Genomic DNA, 7,576 nt, shown 5'->3' with positions numbered 1-7,576 from the left:
TGCCTCCCTCTCTGGAGCAAGGAACCACTAAGTGACCTGTCACTTGTCACCAAGCAGAGGGATTCATCCCAGCTCATCATGCTAACTGCAGATTGGGCTAATAGCAGGATCCTCTGGGAGACATCACACTCTTCCACTGTGGAAACGGGCGGGCGAACAGCCCGTTTTTTCCTGGAGAGGATGGTCACATGGCCTCGATCTGGCCAATCAGCATTTTCCATCCTCCCTGGCCACTGGGATTGGCTTAGGGCTGGGCACCAGCCCAATCAGGCTCCACAGAGGTCAGGCCTTGGTGCTGGAATCCTGGGGGAAGAGAAGTTCTATTTCACTTGGGAGTTGAGGGGTGGTGGTGTCAGCCTGTGGCAGTTGCTGGCTGTCTTGCTCTCATAAAGGCAGAGCCGTGTGAAGATGGCACCAGTGCCAGAGCCCAGAGGTGGGGAAGGATGACTTCTGCTGATGTCACTGAGCACCAGATAAAGCCCTGCCTGAAGCTGTCTCCCTGTGGATGTCTCCGTTAAGTAAGTCATTCTCTCCTGCCCGGTTTGCTTCTTTAAGCCACTTTGGTTTTCTGTCACTGGTTTAAAAAAACAAAAACAAAAACAAAGACAAAAACAAAACTATTCTTTCAAGTTGGCTAAATGGAGACCCTAGAACTGCAACAGTGTGGTGACAGGCAATGATGTGGCTAATAGACTCCAGAGACCTCTGTTCAAATAAAGGATTGTAACTGACAAGGGAGAGTAAACATGGCCTCAGGGAACGGATTTGCTAGTGGCAGCTCCCAGTTCCTGGATATTAGTGCGCACACACTCAGCCGGGTCTCAGCTCTGCTGTCACACCTGCTAACCCACACCTCTCTTCTCCCACCTGCCCGGCCTCGGGGCTGGACACCCCAGGGCACTTGGAACAGCCCAGGGCTTTGTGTTGTCATTTACACAGGGTGCCCCCACGTCTGAGGGTGAGGGTGATTGGTCCCAGTTTACAGAGGAGAAAACAGACTAGAGGGGCTCGCTGGTGAGCTGTGGGGGTGGGTCTCCAACCTACCATCTGACCTATGACTTCAGAGTGGACAGCCTCCCCACCCTTAGCCAGGATGCTTGCTAAGCCTAGGGGCTCAGGAGTCCTGCTCCGTCCAGCACTCCACCTGGAGGAGAGGGTGGGGAGCGGAGGGGTGGGCTCTTCTCTCTACAACACTCACCCCTGCAGGGACTCATGTGTGACACCACAGACTGTAGTTCCTTTCTTATGACCTGGGCCTCCTTGGCCAGGTGTGAGAGGCGCCTTGACATGTGGGCACTGCAGTCCATGGGCGCACATGTGAGCAGGTGCACCTGTGACTGAGGGAACAGCCCCCCAGGTTAAAGCCCCCCATGCTCAGATGATTACATTCTGGAAGTGAGGGGTGCCCAGGGGTCAGGGGGCCAATTCTCACCTTGGGGGCAAATTGTTGTCATCCAGGGGGATGATATTTTAAATTAAATTACACATTTTCAATCCAATAGTCAAGCCCCTTTCTCAGCAGCTTTGTAGCCTCTCAGCTTTTACTCCTCTCTGGGACCACGTTCTTAGCTTCAAATTGAGTCCCATTATGGACATAAACATATCCCTTTCATGTGTCACCTTCAGAGTAAGAGACCACCGCCAACTCCCTTCCCTTCCCCTTGTCAACACCTCCACACAGGAAGTGAGGCTCTTTTGAAGCAGTTGTGCTGATGTGTGAGCTAAAGATTTAGAATGACCAGGCTAGGAGGGGCCTGCCCCACATGTCGGGGGGGGTGGGGGTGGGCGGGTAGCTGGTGATGATTTACCTATAAAACCTCAGCTGGTATCAGGCAGTGACAACAGAGTGGCAACCAAGGGCTGAGCAGGTGCAGAATAAGCGGATTCAATGTGTTTACGCAGCCACCTCTGGGATGGCGGCCCCGGAGCATGACTACAAGTGTGGAAGGTGGAGGGCCCCCAGAGCCTGTACCCCTACCTTCTGAAACTCAGGGTTGAGGTGTATCTTTGAAATCAGAAAACTGGGGTTCAAAGCTTCCACCATCACTTGCTCAATTATTCAAAGCAAATGAGCTTCAGTTTTCTCATGTGTGAAATCGGAACATTGAAGCCTCTCCCTCTGTATATATATCACATTTTCTTCATCCATTCGTCTGTCGATGGACACAGGTTGTTTCCATATCTTGGTTATTGTAAAGAATGCTGCAGTGAACATGAGGGCACTATTCTCTCCTTAAAATAGTGATTACATCCCCTTTGGCTATATTCCCAGAAGTGGAATTGCTGGATCATACGGGAGTTCTATTTTTGAATTTTTGAGGGAACTCCATACTGGTTTCCACAGTGATGGCACCAGTTTACATTCCCACCAACAGCGCGTGAGTTTCCCTTTTCCCCACACCCCCGCCAGCACTCGTCATCTCTTGTGTTTTGATGACAGCCATCCTGACAGGTGGGAGGGGATATCGCACTGTGGTTTTGACTTGCATCTCCTTGATGATGAGTGATGTTGAGCGCCTTTTCACGTACCTGTTGGACATGTGTGTGTTTTCTTTAGAAAGATGTATTCAGTTCCTCTGCCCCCTTTTTGACTCAGATTGCTTGTTTCTGCTGTTGAACTGTGAGAGTTCCTTATATGTTTTGGGTGTCAACCCCTTATCAGATATATGGTCTGAAAGTACTTTCTCCTCGTCTGTCTGTTACCCTGACCTCTGCTTTCTGGATGACGGGGCTCCAGGCACTCGGGAATCATCACTTCTCACACGTGTTTCCAGTAGTGGGTGGGTGGGGGCTGTGTTCTGATAAAACTGCAGAGCTGTGGGTCACCATCCCCTCTTCCAGGAGTTGGGCTCTCAGGAGTACAGTGTGGGCAGGGATGTTTCCCTGAAGTCATGTGTCTGATAGTCACGTGGCCTGGAGCTTACATCTTCTGGCCCGGTTGTGATGGGGCAATTTGCAAAGGGAGGACCTTGCAGCTAAAACACTGAGCAGGTGCTTGTGTGCCTTGTTGGAAGGACCTGGAAACCATGTTGTGTGGAACAGGGACTTCCCCAGGTCACAAGGCTCAGTTCAGACTTCTGGGATGCCGAGGCCTGCTCCGAGCCACTGTCGCTGAGGAGGGAAGGGCCTCAGGCCGGAGGGAGGAGCTTCTGGACTGCACTTGCCCTGCTTGTCAAGGGTCAGCTCTGGTGACATGCAGCACCTAGCTTAGCTTTGGGCCTGTAAGAGGAGAGATTCTTGGGGGAGGGCTGGCTTTTTCCTCTGACTGGGGGCCTACTGTGTGCCAAGCACAGCAGTCCTCTGAGTCAGTGCTGGAAAGCCAGGCACAGAGAGGTAGGGGAAAGCCTCCAGGCCACGCGGCGGTAGGGGCAGCACTGGGGTCTAATGCAGACCTGACGCCCAGCCCACACTCTCTCCTTTCCCAGGACCGTGGTGATCCCACATGTTGGGATCCCCTGAGAGGGTGTGGGCCCTGGGACCTTCCCTGCTAACATGCCAGGAGCCTTAAGAGGGGGGTCGGGGTAATTCCTGAGTCCATGATGCCCAGAGGATGCTCTCAGCGAGGGGCCCAGCACACACTGGGCCGAATCCTAGCTCTGTCCTGAGTCACTATCCTCCCTGCCTCAATTCTGCCCACACAGGGCTGGAACAAGCAGCCACTTTACAAGCTTCTAAGGAACCTCCAGGATACTGGAAGCAGCACCCGCACACAGGGAGCGCCGTGGGGTCAGCTGCACTTGTCTCCTTGTCTTTTTCTCGCCTCTTTGCTGGATGAGGAGGAGTCCCAGCAGGGCCCTGGCTTGTCCCGATTCTCATGCCCTCTCATGGCCCAGCAGGGGGTGGTGTCCAGGCTGGACTCTGTCCTCTGCTCCTTCTGGGCACCCTCACGCCCTGCACCTTGGCTGCCTGGACACTGTCTTCCAGGGGCCTCTGTGTGCTTCACCACGCACCTGGCATTCCCCAATTCTGGGCTATTCCAGTGCCCTCTGGCCCTGGGCCTCACACCGACTCCGTGCTGAGTGGAAGTGCACTGATGGACATGCTGGGCCTCCTGGACTGTCTGGGGGAGCCCGATATCCCCGTCTTGCTCATGGCCCAGAGAGACCAAAGTGGTGAGAGGGTGTGTCTCCATTCACGTGGATTTGCTCAGAGATTCTTAGCAATGTGAGGGACAAAAGGATGACATGAACACAGGAGAGCGGGGTGGAGGGGATGTCAGCAGAGCATGAGGAGGGGGCGATCCCGGGCTGGTCTCATAACCCCCTCAGCCTTGGCTTTCTCCTCTTTAAAGTGGGACAGACTATTGTGAGGTGAGCGGGATCCTGACCCATGGCCAGACACTGTCCTACACGCCTAAGAGAAGCTCACTGACTCCTCGTGGAAATCTGTGGTGCAGGGACAGGCGTTATCACCCATTCCTGCAGAAGAAGTAACTGAGGCACAGAGAGGACAGGTGAGGTGACCACCCCAAGTTACACAGCCCAGGCCGTCTGGTTCCAGTGTCCAGGCTCATGGTCGGTGCCCACTCTGGGTGTCCCCCCTCCCTTCACCCTCCAGTGGGACCCACGGCCGCAGCCTCATCTCAGTGTGATTGTTCATGGGGAGCAGGGTGGGGGCACTGAGGGCCCCTTTCTCTGAGCGCTGCTTTCCCAGGAGGCTCAAGGGGTTGGTTGTATTCACTGCTGGACCCCCAGGCCTGGCCCCAGGCCAGCCACCCTGCAAGGCCTGAATCAATGATTATTGAGTAAATACCTGAACATCTGCATGTACCTGCGTGGTGCCCCATTTCCTCATCTCCACAGCACACCTGGCTGCACGGCTGATACTTCTTGTCATCAGGCCTCTTCCAGGGAGAGTCAAGGGGACCAGAGCTGTTCAGCTGGGGACAGCTAGCCTCAGGGGCCCTGTGGCTGCCCCAAGCCTCTCCTGGCCTGTCCCAGGACAATCCACAGGGAGGCCCAGCCAGCTTCCAGGAACAGCAATGAGGTCCTCACCCCAGGGGTGTGGAGTAGGTGCTGAGTGACTCTGCATCTGATGGGGCCCTGGGGGTCAGGCTGCTTTCAACATCCATTCCAGGACTACACCCCTGCTGGCAGCACGGAGCTGGTCATAAAGGACACAGGCCCTGGGGCCAAGGTTATAGCAGGTCCCTGCTCCCTCTCTGTGCCTCAGTGTCCTCATCTGTAACAGAGAACTAGTAACAGGGCCATGGAGGGGCTCACTGAGACCCTCCTCTGTGGCCTTGGGTGGACACTGCCCTCCCTGTGCCTCAGTGTCCTTGTCTGTAACACAGAATTAGTAGCATTTTTCTTAGCCCCTTTGGCACATTTTTCTAAGTCACTTTCCATATTGGGCCCAGGGCTCTCACAGAGCTCACAGATTGGAGAGGTAATCAGAGTGAGGTCCCAACCCTGGGGGTGCCAGGGGAGGACAGAGGGGCTGCAGGAGGGACTTGGAATCCAGAAGAGCTTCATGGAGGAGGTGAGGTCTGAGCTGTGTCCCCAAGGATGAGCTGTCATCTGGCTGAGGCCTGGCACAGAGCAGGACCCATGTACATGGTGAATGAGGGTGTGAATGAATGAATGAACATCCCTCTAACAAAGAGTGAGGGGGCAGCCCCCCAGGCCAAAGCAGGAAACACAGGGCACCCTGGGGGAGCAGAGGGCGGGGCTGTACTGTGATGCCTGCCTCACCCTTTATGGGTGTCTTGCCACCACTTTACCCTGTGCTCTGGTGGATTGGGAGCCCTTGCCTCTCCTCTGCTCCAGGATGCTGCTCTTCATTCCCAGCAACACCCGCCTGTGCCACCAAGTGGACCTGGACCTGTCTTGTGGGAGATTGTGAAGAGGGTTTTGGTGTGCAGTCCAAGACTGAAGTGGGAGGGAGAGGTTGATAGGGACCTCCAGAGGGGATCATGGGCTGGGAGACATCGTAGGGGTGGGGAAGGCAGAGCCTCAGGGCGAAGGATCCTGCTAGTGGTGGCTCCTTCACGAGGGGCTTCACAGGGAGGAAGCAATCATGGGGTAAAGGCAGAGCTCAGTTTGGGGCTCACTGACCTGGAAGAGCTCATCACAGAGACGTCCAGAGGAGCTGGATGTAGGGGACAAAGGAGCCACTGATGTCAGGGTCAGAGCCTGAGACCCAGATGAGTGGGGCAGTGGTGCAGAAGAAGGGGCTTGAGGATGTCAAGATACTCACTCATTGGGACCTCAGGGCGGAGATCTTCGTGTTCACTTCACAGCTGCCTGGTGCCTAACAGAGCAGGGCTTAGGGAGGTCATTCAGTAGACACGTGCTGACAAGCCAGGTTCTCCTGTTTCCACATTAAGTCCCTGGTGTGGAGCCAGCTGGCACTCTCTAGAGGAATAGGGTCCCATCCCTGGACTCTCTGTATGCCTGGAGCCTAGTGGCACTTTACCTCCCACTCCCCACTGCATGACCCTTTGCACACCTGCATTTCTACAAGATATAAAACATCTTCTCTTAGTGTGTGTTTACTCTATGAAAACTCATTGCCTCAGGAACACAGGCAATGCCCTTATCAAAGTGGTAAAGCCTGTTGTTCAGGGAAGCCCCTGACAGATCCCACAACCAACCAGGTACCTGTGCCTGAACTGATCATGCAGCCCCCTCCTCCTTGTGTGCACAGAACCCCCAATAACAGATCCCACACACCTACCCTTGGCGCTCATGCAGGCACCTCTTGTCTGTGGGGCCCGATGTGGCCTATAGCAGTGTCCCTATTAAACTTTCCTAAACCCTTCTCAGACCCTGGTAATTCTTTACCAACCCAAGTAACTAGCTCGCCATTGTGCCCACAACACCTGAGACAGAATTGGCTAAATTTTACAGACTAGTGATGCAGGTTATTTAGCTAGAAAGGTGAGATTAATGCTTACAAATAAAAAACAACACACATACTCAAGGTGGGACAAAGAACCCACAAGGACATCTAAGATCCTCCACGTGCATCCCACTGTGGCCTCAGGGCTTTTGCACTGGCTGCCCTTTCAGCCAGGAACTCTCTCCCTCTGCTTCTAAAACACCTCCAGGTATCTGCTCAAATGTCCTCCCTGACCTTATTTTTCTCCATGGAACTTATCACCGCCGGACATTGTGTATATTTTACTTATTTTTCTCTGTGTCCCCCACCAGGCTGTCTGCTGTATGAGAATGGAGACCTGCCTGCTTCACTCCCTGCTGTGCCCGGTATCTGGAACCCGCCCAGCATACAGTAGGTCCTCAGCGAATGTATGCCAGGTGTGTGATCACTGTAGGCCACAGACAAATTCTTCCCAGCAGTGATGATAAGAGTCATTCTTTCTCTACTTACTGAGCCCTACTGTGTGCTGGATACTGACCTGGGTGGGAGGCCCACAGTGGGTGAGACATAGTGAGCACACAACATGTTAGGAGGGACACGTGCTCTGGAGAGCACACAGGGCTGGGGGAAGTCAGGAGTGCAGGAGTGGTGGAGAAGAGGGCCGGTGGAGACAGTGGTGGCAGGGGAGACAGAGAGTTGGGGCCCAGGTCGTGCAGGGCTCGATGGCTCCCGTGAGGGCATTTCCTCTGGGCAG

At 54.4% G+C, this 7,576-nt stretch overlaps 1 long non-coding RNA gene across 2 annotated transcripts; it reads left to right on the top strand.

Annotated features, from left to right (window-relative positions):
• Positions 1 to 440: 440 nt before the first annotated feature.
• On the top strand, positions 441 to 7,259 carry LOC140694269 (uncharacterized). 2 transcript variants are annotated; one of them, XR_012070010.1, is made up of 3 exons: positions 441 to 518; positions 4,292 to 4,453; positions 7,155 to 7,259. It is a non-coding gene; the product is annotated as an uncharacterized lncRNA (long non-coding RNA). The 2 variants fall into 2 exon arrangements; XR_012070009.1 differs by lacking the exon at positions 441 to 518 and adding an exon at positions 2,379 to 2,452.
• The last annotated feature ends 317 nt before the right edge of the window (positions 7,260 to 7,576 follow it).

The sequence above is a fragment of the Vicugna pacos genome, unplaced genomic scaffold (genome assembly GCF_048564905.1).
Source record: "Vicugna pacos unplaced genomic scaffold, VicPac4 scaffold_21, whole genome shotgun sequence".
In the NCBI taxonomy this organism is placed as follows: Eukaryota; Metazoa; Chordata; class Mammalia; order Artiodactyla; family Camelidae; genus Vicugna; species Vicugna pacos.
This window is presented reverse-complemented; position numbering and strand designations above follow the sequence as displayed.